Source organism: Eriocheir sinensis, chromosome 25 (assembly GCF_024679095.1).
Source record: "Eriocheir sinensis breed Jianghai 21 chromosome 25, ASM2467909v1, whole genome shotgun sequence".
In the NCBI taxonomy this organism is placed as follows: Eukaryota; Metazoa; Arthropoda; class Malacostraca; order Decapoda; family Varunidae; genus Eriocheir; species Eriocheir sinensis.
The window spans coordinates 12194606-12206617 of NC_066533.1; the positions used below are offsets into that span (position 1 = coordinate 12194606).

General features: G+C 43.7%; 2 protein-coding genes across 6 annotated transcripts in view; one reads left to right on the forward strand and one right to left on the reverse strand.

The window, feature by feature from the left end:
- Nucleotides 1-12012, reverse strand: part of LOC127003374 (uncharacterized) — a 56861-nt gene that overhangs the window by 21582 nt on the left and 23267 nt on the right. Inside the window, exon 1 of one of the 5 annotated variants that reach the window (XM_050869920.1) lies at nt 3230-3401. The exons of 3 other annotated variants lie outside the window; for them this stretch is intronic. The gene's annotated coding sequence lies outside the window, so the exon portion shown is untranslated. Of the gene's footprint in view, nt 1-3229; nt 3402-12012 lie in introns of those variants that run through there. One more of the 5 variants, XM_050869921.1, reaches the window with a different exon arrangement.
- LOC127003377 (uncharacterized) overlaps nt 899-12012 on the forward strand; it is a 128204-nt gene continuing 117090 nt past the window's right edge. The window contains exon 1 of the mRNA XM_050869924.1: nt 899-2496. The gene's annotated coding sequence lies outside the window, so the exon portion shown is untranslated. The remainder of the gene's footprint in view (nt 2497-12012) is intronic.

Genomic DNA, 12012 nt, shown 5'->3' on the forward strand with positions numbered 1-12012 from the left:
CTGTAGGAGCACATTTCAGACTTATCATATTACTTCGCGTTCTGGGGTTGGGTTATCTCACTGGCTGGCGCACGGTGCAGTTACGAAACACTTAACAGAAAACGAGTAAAAACTGGACTGGTCTGAAGATGCTGTATATACATGTGAATAACTTTTTTTAGCACATACGTTGAGGGATTACATAATTACGCTTCTCCTTCTGCATTCCCTTCTTGCACTCCCTCCCCCCTAACCCTTTCACTTCTTCACATTCCCTCCACCCCCAATCCCCATCCTATACTTTAGAGTTTTCAGCTATTTCAGGTTCGGTTCAGTTTGACTTCTGGGTGACTTGCTGTACATCTTCCCAGCCGCCTCGCCGTTCTCTGCTGGGCACACTGCCAAACACGTGCTTACCTTAGCGTCTCTGGGGAGTGGGGTGTGGCTGCCCTCCCCTTCCCTCTGCTCGCCTTCCCTTCCTACTCTCCCTGCTAGCCATGCACGCGGTTATGCTAACGTCAGTGTTGCCTTCATCTCCACCATTTTTTTTACAGCACCGGAAACACCATATGGGCAAACATAAACAAAGTAAAGAAAAACAAAGATGCCGGCTGCCGTAGTGAACAACATACATGAGAATAAGATTTCACATAACAGAATGCGATAAATTAAGGAAGAATGCGAACTTGACTAAATCGTGACAAAACAGAAATAGGCAAGAGCAAGCAGAGAGGAGGGTATCAGGACACCTCTCCCCCCGAAATTGACCCCTCTTTCGGCCACCTCTTTGGATTCTTTTTAGGAGCAGCGAGTAGCGGGCCTTTTTATATTATTGTTTCCTTTTTTTGTGTGCCTTTGAGCTGTCTCCTTTGTTGTAAAAAAAAAAAGATGAGAATTCACGTGTCCCAACAACTGGACCTTTGTGTTGGGAGCGTGTATGCTCCACCCACCGCTCCGCCGCGTCAGGAGTACACGTCAAGCCGCGCCAGGTGCAAGGGCAAGGGGCAGGATACATCGAGCACGCGACCCGTTGTTGGCAGGGGAAGACCCTCTCCTCTCGTCTGCCCGATCGAGACCACTCCTGCAGCTTTAATAATGGGTTGTCTCTCTCTCTCTCTCTCTCTCTCTCTCTCTCTCTCTCTCTCTCTCTCTCTCTCTCTCTCTCTCTTAATCAAGGGTATAGCAAGAAGATAATGTGGGTTAGTGGGTAAGATACAGGTCGGGCAGAAGGAAAAACAGTAAGAATGTACAGTTGTATGGTGTACGTTGTAGTGCGAGAATGGAATAAGCTTCCACCATCAGTGGTCCAGTGTAACACGATTGACTCCTTCAAAAATAAGCTCGACCGTCACTTCCTTCAACTTAATATCAACTAGAGTAGAAATGCAACGTTTGGGAGCCTTCTGATTAATATAAAATCACTAAGGTTTAAGGACAGATCACCAAGTCTGGACCATGGGGTCTGTGTGGTCTGATTTTCTATGTAAATCTTAGTAAATCTCGTCTTTGGACTCTCCAAGAGCAACAAAAGGAGCTGAGCCAGGCACTTCTCACAATCTCACTCCCTCAGCACGGAAGTTGTTGATATCACCCGCGGCTGACCTTCTGCACCAGTCCGCCCCCCCCTCCCCCATCTCCCCCGCGCCACCGCCGGCTATAAAACATTTCAGAGCCTCGATGAAGCAGTTCAGTGACATGAAGTTCCAGAGTGGGCGTGAGTCGATGGCAAACAAGCGATTTTTTTCTCATCGTTCGTTGTGTAAAATTTGTAAATTCCGTAAGACTTGTTACTAGAGTTTTAGAGACTTAAGAGACGTTTATGTGTTGTTTTCAACCGTGATAAACTGTGAGTCGTTTCCCATGGTGTGATCACGTGCTGGACTTGCGACCGTCGACCAGTTCCCTTCCTGCATAGTGACGAGTTTTTGGGTACGGCAGTAACCTTCCCATGCCACCTGCACGCACCCGGGAGGCGAGACAACCTGCGACTGTCACCCGGTACCCGTTTGTTGCTGGGTGGACAGAGACAGAGGTGACGGGAGGCTGCCAATCCGTCTCCCCTCCGCCTGGGAATCGAACCCGCGGGACCAGCTAGCCACTGCATTAGTTAGGTTGCAAATGTATATATTGACCTGTCTTTTAGTGACCATCAGGGAAGCTCGAGGAGGGTGGGGTTCCCCGCGGGAGAGAGAGCTGGGTTCGTATTATAAGACATTTCGCCGCCCAAGAACACACATTTGACAAGGCTTTCGTAGGAGTTGTGAGCATTTCCAGGGGTAGTTTTATGACCCTGGTGGTAGTGTGACCCTTCCTCTGTACCGTGAACCTGAAGAAACACTCATTAGAATCCGACTGACCCCAACTTTGACCTCTAGAAATAGCTGATGTAAGAAGCGGAAGTGTTTTGTAATACCGTCTGGGCGGCAGTAAAAGGCAGGTGCATACGTGCCTTGAATCCTCCTCCTTCCGCTCTTCCGCCACTGAACATTTGCATCCCTTCGCTTCAGCATCTTCAAGGTATAACTCTTTTTTCTAATTGATTTTGAAACACTTTATGTAGTCATTTTGCAGTTTCTCTCGTACGCCGCTGGTTCTCGAGAAGGTTGGGGTGAAAAGTATGCATTGATATTCTACATATTATAAACGGGTATGAAATGCTTAAAAAAAAAAAAAATCATTATATACCAGAAAAAAGTTTCGTTCTCAATGACTATGTAATGAGTGTGTGTGTCTGTGTCTATAATAATAATAATAATAATAATAATAATAATAATAATAATAATAATAATAATAATAGGTTTATTAATGTAAGGCAGCCGTCAGGCTGAAAATATAATAAATAAAAATACAAGAAACTAATAGTAAATAGGCTACACTAGACAGAGGGAGAGGGTGGGGGGTGGTTTGGGAGAACTAAAAATAGAGACATAAGGGAGAGGGAGGGTGGTGTGAAGGGGGAACTAAGAGGGGTAGCGGCGAGGTGCTAAACTCCACCGCGGCCCTTTGGGTATGTGTGTGTGTGTGTGTGTGTGTGTGTGTGTGTGTGTGTGTGTGTGTGTGTGTGTGTGGAATGACAATTTACCATATGAATTACAGGTTGGTGTGGAGTGATTATTGTGTGTGTGTGTGTGTGTGTGTGTGTGTACCAATGAATCAAAACTGAGGGGATGACAGTGGTGGAGTACTAGGCGGTAATGTGGTGGCAGTGACAGGGAGATGGGAGCTATGGGACGGTGCGGGGTGTGTATACCTGTGGCGGGCAGACTACCAAGGGAGACTACCTTGGTGCGTGGCTGGCTGGGCGGCGCCGCGAACCTTCACAACACGATAACAGACTCACGGAGACTGACGCTCTGTCGCCGCCGCCGCCGCCGCCGGGTCGACAGCGCGTATTGCACGGTTCATGCGCATGCGTGGGTCCCCTAGCCCGCGCCACCATCACCAGCCTCGCCCCCTTTGTCACATTAACGCCCCCTACACCCCCTTCCCTTGTTACTACCTTGCTCAACCTTTCTCTGCCCTTTTCTTTCTTTTGCCACCACCTCTTCCCCTATTTTCTCCTCGCCCTCCTACAGACTCACTACTCCCTCCCTCTATTTTTCTCTTCGCCCCCTCCACCCTACACTATCCCCCTTCCCTTGTTACTACCTTGCTCAACCTTTCTCTGCCCTTTTCTTTCTTTTGCAACCACCTCCTCCCCTGTTTTCTCCTCGCCCTCCTACAGACTCACTACTCCCTCCCCTTATTTTTCTCTTCGCCCCCTCCACCCTACATTATCCCCCTTCCCTTGTTACTACCTTGCTCAACCTTTCTCTGCCCTTTTCTTTCTTTTGCAACCACCTCCTCCCCTATTTTCTCCTCGCCCTCCTACAGACTCACTACTCCCTCCCTCTATTTTTCTCTTCGCCCCCTCCACCCTACACCCCCTTCCCTTGTTACTACCTTGCTCATCCTTTCTCTGCCCTTTTCTTTCTTTTGCAACCACTTCCTCCCCTATTTTCTCCTCGCCCTCCTACAGACTCACTACTCCCTCCCTCTATTTTTCTCTTCGCCCCCTCCACCCTACACTATCCCCCTTCCCTTGTTACTACCTTGCTCGTCCTTTCTCTACCCTTTTCTGTCTTTTGCAACCACCCCTTCCCCTATTTTCTCGTTCCCCCCTACAGAATCACTACCCCCTCCACCTTACATTTCCCCCCTTCCCTTGTCACTGCCTTGCTCATCCTTTCTCTGCCATTTCCATTCTTTTCCTCCCGTCCCCCTCCCTAAGTTTTCCCTTGGCCCCCTACACTTCCTAATTCCCCTGTCACTACACTCCTCACCTTCTCGTTCTGCCCTTTCATTTCTTTTGCCCCCCCTCCCTACACTACCCCACTTCCATTATCACTACCTTCTTCTTCTCACCTTCTACTCCTTTCTTTCCCCTTTCTTTTCCTCGATCCACTCCTCTTCCCCAATTTTCCCCTACCCCCCTTCACTACCCTAATTTCTTTTTCATTAACTTGCTTTCTTTCTCCTCTACTTCTTCCTCTGCCCTTTCCTTTCTTTGGCCCCTCCCCCCCTCTATTTTTTCGTCCCTCCCTACAATTGTCACTTAAATTCTTCCTCTCCACGTTTCCTAAAATTGCGTAAAAACTTCCGTGTGTGTGTGTGTGTGTGTGTGTGTGTGTGTGTGTGTGTGTGTGTTCTCCTTCCGTTTATATCAGTGCAAATCTCCTTAGAATGTGCGTGTGTATGTGTGTGTGTGTGTGTGTGTGTGTGTGTGTGTAATAACTTGCCAGAAGAAAATGGAAACTTCACTCAATATAAATAACTTCTAGCCGTGTCAAAGCAATAAATAAGGAGTTCAATCCCATCTAGACAACATACTTCTACTATTACTACTACTACTACTACTACTACTACTACTACTACTACTACTACTATTACTACCACTACTACTACTGCTACTACTACTACTACTACCACTACTACTACTACTACTGCTACTACTACTACTACTACAACTTTTAATCAGGTGATCTCTTTCTCTACATTTACCTATCAATATCTATCTGCTTTGTCTATCTTCTATTTAATTTTTCTGGCAATCTATCTCGTATCTATCAGTTAACTATCTATTTGAATCTCTGTACAAAGAATGACCTATATAAAGTCTTTTCCTAATAGTAGTAGTAGTAGTAGTAGTAGTAGTAGTAGTAGTAGTAGTAGTTGTATATATTATTTTCTATCCTTCTTATCATTATATCTATTCCATTTACTGTAATGACTTTCCTTGTATCATAAAGTTTAACAAGTCCTCTTTATCATACGAAACCTTACACATCAAAATAGTAAGCTAAATATCCTCTTTCCTTGATAATAGCAGTAGTAGTATATACATTATTTTCTATCTTTCTCATTATCATTATAGTATATATTTCATCTGCTGTCACGAGTGTAAGTCCTCCTTCTTCCCATCACACAAAGGCTAATTCCTGTAATAACACAAGAATCTCAATATCTTCAAGTAGTGTCATATTTTCCTTTCTATCTGTTTCTCATTCTATATATTATATTACTGTCACGACCTCTCAGGCATTACAAAGTCTAAGTCCTCCTTCTTATCACACAATGGCTTTTTCCTGCATTAAAACAATAATCTAAACATGACCTCTCAGGCATTACAAAGTCTAAGTCCTCCTTCTTATCACACAAAGTCTTTTTTCTGCAATCAAACAATAACCTAAATATTTTCTAGTAGTGTCATATTTTCCTTTCTATCTGTTTCTCATTCCATAATAATTTTCCGTCATGATCTCCTAGGCATTACAAAGTTTTAAGTCCTCCTTCTTTTCCACGTGATGGACGACGCGAGTTCGAATCCCCACGCTACCACCTCGGATTTTTCAGTCACCGCCGAGTGGCTTAAAACTACCCACATGCTGTCCTGAAGACCACCCATTAACCCGGACTCGAGAGGAAACCGTCCAAGTGAATCAAGAAGGAGTTCCGGGGGGCAGCATAAGCCAAGAGAAGATGGCGCCACTATAAACACTTGCCTGCGCCGTGACGGGCTGGGGCCGAATACCATCCAGGCCCATCAAGCAAGCCTACCGGCGCTATAGGCATAGACGTAAAAAAAAAAAAAAAAAAAAAAATTCCCTTGGTTACTATCTCGGTCTTGACACCAGAAGTTCACCCATGTCAAACCTTACCTATATAACATTTTAACTCCTCCTAACTCCTTATCACACATAGGCTTTTTCCTGCACTAACACAACCTTCTCAGTGTATTCTCTTCAGGTTATGGAAAATCCTCTCGAATTAGTTGCTCAGATATTAATAGTGACGTTTTTTTTTTCAACCTAGTGACATTTATACACGTCTTCTGTATACCTTGAATGGGCCAATCACGCCAGAAAACCCGGTTACTCGTCTCTGTGGCCTCGGGAAACCAACGTTGCCAGATTGTCTTGCTCAGCCTCTTATATTTACCGAATTCCGACCCAAAAACTGTCTCGTGGACCCCAATAAGGAGATTCACTTATAATTATCGTTAAAATAGTTAATTCCTGATGTTTCTTGGCAATAGTTAGGCGTCAGAAACCGGTAAATAATGCTCTGAGTACGACAATCTGGCAACGGTGCGGGAAACAGTCATAATGGGCGCCAGAGACGTTTAGAAGAATGTTGGTAGATTCTATTTGACTTTTTAACCTCTTCTAGACATCCCACAGACTTCCTGCACTAGAAAAATAACTCTAATATCTTCTCCTCATGTTAGTACCTTCGTTAAATGTTGGGCTTGAAACATACTCCATGCTTGAAACCATGAGGAGCCAGAGACGTTTAATGAGAAAATATGGACACAAGAATTCCAACCCGGGTCAAATCTTACCAATATACGCATTTTAACCTCTTCTAAACCTCGTACAAAGACTTCCTTGAGTACAACAATGTTATTACCTTAGTTAAGTGTTGGGCTTGAAACCATGAGGAGCCAGAGACGTAGAGACGTTTAATGAAAGGATATGGACGCAAGAATTCCAACCCGTGTGAACGGTCAGCAATTACGTATTTAAACATCTTCTAAGCCTTGTACAAAGACTTCCTTGAGTAAAACAATAACGCTAATATATTCTTCTCGTGTTTTTACCTTAGTTAAGTGTTGGGCTTGAAACCATGAGGAGCCAGAGACGTTTAATGAGACAATATGGACGCCAGAATTTCAACCTGAGTCGACCGTTAGCAATTTACGTATTTTACAAAAACTTTACTAGTTAGACCTCATCTCGATTATGCAGTTCAGTTCTCGTCCCCCTACTATAGAATGGATATCAAGATCTTAGAATCTGTACAGAGGAGGATGACAAAGATGATTCAGGGGGTGAGAAACTTGCCTTATGAAGACAGGCTGAAGTATTTAAATCTACACTCTCTAGAAAGGAGAAGGTTGCGAGGAGACTTGATCGAAGTCTATAAATGGATGAAGGGCTTTAATAAAGGGGACGTAAATAAGATTTTGGTAGTAAAAGAGCCAGGTAGGACGCGTAGCAATGGTTTTAAGGTTGACAAATTCAGATTCAACAGAGAAATAGGCAAGAATTGGTTCACCAATAGAGTGGTGGACGAATGGAACAGGCTTGGGAGCCATGTTGTGGGTGCCAATACCATAGATACATTCAAGAAGAGGCTAGATAAAGCCATGGATGGTGAGGTAAGGTGGGGTTGAGTGTACAGGAGCTGCCTTGTATAGGCCAACCGGCCTCTTGCAGACTCCTTACGTTCTTATGTTCTTATGTTATAATCTGATTCATTACCTCCCCTCCTTTCTGCTCACTTAAACGCCCCTTGCTCTTTTCTTTCCCAATTTCCTTATTTGGCTCCCCATATTCATTTTCTCCCCTCCCTTACACTTTCCACTGACCCGTTCCTTCTTCCTCCTACCTATTCCATCATCCTTCTCTCTACACCACAGCTCGGCAACTCATAATTCTAAAATAGCCAGTTTCTTCAAACTTGGCAGAAGAGCAGCCCTGCTGGAGCCGCTGTGTAAATTGTGAATGGAAATTACGAAACATTAATATTTCCTCCTCCATATGGGAGCTAGATCATATTCCCACAGACAAGACAAGATAGTAAATTACACTAAAATAATAATAATAATAATAATAATAATAATAATAATAATAATAATAATAATAATAATAATAATAATAATAATAATAATAATAATAATAATAATAATAATAATAATAACAACAACAATTTAATTAGCAGTTGTCATAAAATAAACTATTATATATATGATGCCCCTCCTTTAATCTAATATGATTTCACCAACATACTGTCAATCGTTTATAGTTTGTTACCACGACTGCACAAATATTACATACTTTTGAACAACATGTCTACAATGCATGGGCTTACCCATGCATTGTAGACATGACATTGTATGATAACATTTGTTAGCACTGATAAACCCTACAACATGGCATTAAAAACAGTCAGCTTTTTTATTATTTTTTTTATTTTTATTTTACGTCTTGGCCTGTGGCGCCGGTAGGCCTTCATAGTAGGGCCTGATGGTCTACCCCAGCCCGTTGTGGCGCAGGCAAGTGTTTATAGAGGCGCCATCTTTACTTTTCAGCATTGTCCATTTTAGAGCCCTAGTTGCATAATATTAATTGTTGGGGGGGTGTTGGAGGGACGCCGATCAAGCACACTTTTTGTGCTATTAACACTTGTTTTTCCCCAACCCCTTCCCTTGTCTCCTTAATTCTCCATCATCTACCTTCGTCTTAAACCTTTTTTTCCATCTTCTCTCACCCTTTCCCTGCTCTTACCTCCTCGCGCAACTCAATCCTGTACTTACCCATCATCCCACCAACCATCCCCTCATAAACTTATCGCCCATTTATTTTTCCCTGCTGTCTTCTCATCTTACCTCCTCGCTCTCCTTCACCAGTCAGGCCCCCACCGCTCCTACGTGACTCAGACCAACATTCTCAAGTAATTTAGGGCTAACACACCCACATTTGATAAGGCATTCATAAAGTTGAGGGCATTTCCATGGATATATAATTTTATGGGCCTTATGATAGTCTGATGAGGCTTTTGCTACATGAACGTGAAACAACACTCATGGGAAATGGACTAGTCTCCCTTGTGGCCTGTGGAAATATTAATTTTGTTGTGGAGCCGAAAGTGTCATAGAAAACGGTCCTCAGACTCGCCCTATATGTGCTCCATCTACGTCTTGTCTCCCGCCACTTTGTCTCCCTCCCCCGCCACCTGCCTGCCACCGATAATGACAGGACGAGATAAAAGAAGAAGCTCTGGTCCCGTGCATATGTAAAGAGTTATATAGCTGTTGCATGTTTACCTGTGACATCTTCCTTATCAGCGATCCTCGTTCTTATTACATTGCCCTTTTGATAATAACTATGTTTCTATTTTATGAATGTCTTTTCCTCGTCAGCTGATTGTCTGTATATTTTCTTTCAGTCACCTTTTTTAAAATAAACCGAAACTGGTGATCTCTGTCCTTGCCGCTGTGCCGTTCAGAGTAAAGCCGAGTTTATTTTTGTCTTAATCTTATTTTGCTAATGTCGTTTTCTGCAGCAACTGATCTCCTGTATACATTGTCTTAAAACATTTTCTTCCTTTTAAATAGACCTATACTTCATCTCCACCAACTGATCAATCCTATTCTCAGTGCCTATTATATATCAGGGGATCGTTTAGTTTTCTTTGTGTGTCTCTCAAAACAACAAACTAACATTCTCAATCCTTTGTGATGAACGACACGGAATACCAGGAAGAGCATAAACAAGTGGAGCAGGCACAGGGGATATGTGAGACGGGACCTTCTTTCTTTTTGAGGAGGAGGAGGACGATGGAGAGGGATGATGGAGGAGAAAAAAAGGAAGTGCATTGGGACATGTACAGACAGAGGAAACGAACAGTAAATAGATGGAAGCGATAGTGGAAGAGGAGAAAAATGAAGAGGAGAGAGGAGGAGAAAGAATGAAGAGAGAGAGGAGGAGAAAGAATGAAGAGGAGAGAGGAGGAGAAAGAATAAAGAGGAGAGAGGAGGAGAAAGAATGAAGAGAGAGAGGAGAACGAATGAAAAGGAGAGAGGAGGAGAAAGAATGAAGAGAGAGAGGAGGAGAAAGAATGAAGAGGAGAGAGGAGGAGAAAGAATAAAGAGGAGAGAGGAGGAGAAAGAATGAAGAGGGAGAGGAGAACGAATGAAGAGGAGAGAGGAGGAGAAAGAATGAAGAGAGAGAGGAGGAGAAAGAATGAAGAGAGAGAGGAGGAGAAAGAATGAAGAGGAGAGAGGAGGAGAAAGAATGAAGAGAGAGAGGAGGAGAAAGAATGAAGAGAGAGAGGAGGAGAAAGAATAAAGAGGAGAGAGGAGGAGAAAGAATGAAGAGGAGAGAGGAGGAGAAAGAATAAAGAGGAGAGAGGAGGAGAAAGAATGAAGAGAGAGAGGAGGAGAAAGAATGAAGAGGAGAGAGGAGGAGAAAGAATGAAGAGGAGAGAGGAGGAGAACAAGGGAGATGTAAGTGTGGCGTGATAGTAGTAGTAGTAGTAGTAGTAGTAGTAGTAGTAGTAGTAGTAGTAGTAGTAGTAGTAGTAGCAGTAGTAGTAGTAGTAGAAGAAGAGGAAATAATAGTTCACGACCACTTTGTACCCTTCCATCCATTCCTTCGCGGTAGTCCTCAGCCCCCTTGTTCCCCTCTCCCTAGCAACGCACCATAGCATCACACACCTGCCACCTCCGCCTTCACCTTGCAGCGGGTTAACGCACGCCTAAGGTTTCGTCCAGTCATCCCATCCTTAATGAACCTCTGCCTCCTGCCCTTACATGCCTCTCAACCTCACTTGCACCTCAACCCGTCAAGCTGCCCGACTTTGTACTTGTGTTTGTGGAATGAAAGAAATGAGAGCGAAAAAAAGAACATAAGAGCATAAGGACATTAGAGTATAAATAGTAAAGTTGGAAGCATACTCTACCGCTGCGCGTGAAGAGTGAAGACGCTGGTTAACTCTTGCATTAGGAAGTTGAATATTAGAGGCGTCATTTTTGCGGGGTGGGGTGGGGGGGTGGGGGGAATTTTTGGGATGATTTTGTTTGTCAGGGAAAGGGATGAGCGTGAAGATGCTGGTCAATTCTTGCATTAGGAAGTTGGGCAATGGGAGCGTCATTTTTGAGGGGTATTTTTTGGAAGAATTTGTTTACCAGTGAAAGGAATGAGACTGAAGGCGCTGGTTAACTCTTGCATTGGGAAGTTGGACATTAGAAGCGACATTTTTGCGTTTTTTCAATATATTTCCTTGATCCTTTGTCCTGTCTCTTTTATTGTGAGAGAAAATGAGTAGTGAAGCATGAAGGGCGTTACTATGCGCCTGAGGATGTTTGTTTGATCCTTGGTTCTGCTTCCATTATTGTGAGAAAGAAAGGAGTGGCGATGTAAGAAGGGCGTCGCCATGCACCTCATTAAAAACACATGAGCATAAGGACATTAGAGCATAAATAGTAAAGTTGAAAGCATACTCTACCGCTGCGCGTGAAAAGTGAAGATGCTGGTTAACTCTTGGATTAGGAAGTTGAATATTAGAAGCGTCATTTTTGCGGGGGATTTTTGGGATGATTTTGTTTGTCAGTGAAAGGAATGAGAGTGAAGATGCTGGTCAATTCTTGCATTATAAGACATTTCGTCGCCCAAGAACACATATTTGACAAGGCTTTCATAGGAGTTGTAGGCATTTCCAGGAGTAGTTTTATGACCCTGATGGTAGTTTGACCCTTCCTCTGTGCCGTGAACCTAAAGAAACACTCATTAGAACCCGACTGACCCCCTCTTTGACCTTTAGAAATAGCTGATGTGAGAAGCCAAGGTGTCTTATAATACCAACCATGGTCGTCGATTCCTCTCTTACGACACGCAGTGAACACCTCCGCAGAGTCAGGTGAAAGGCGAGCCGTTCCCAGCAGTACCAGTTGGACACGTTTGGTTCACCGGCTGCGGCGAGAATGCAGTG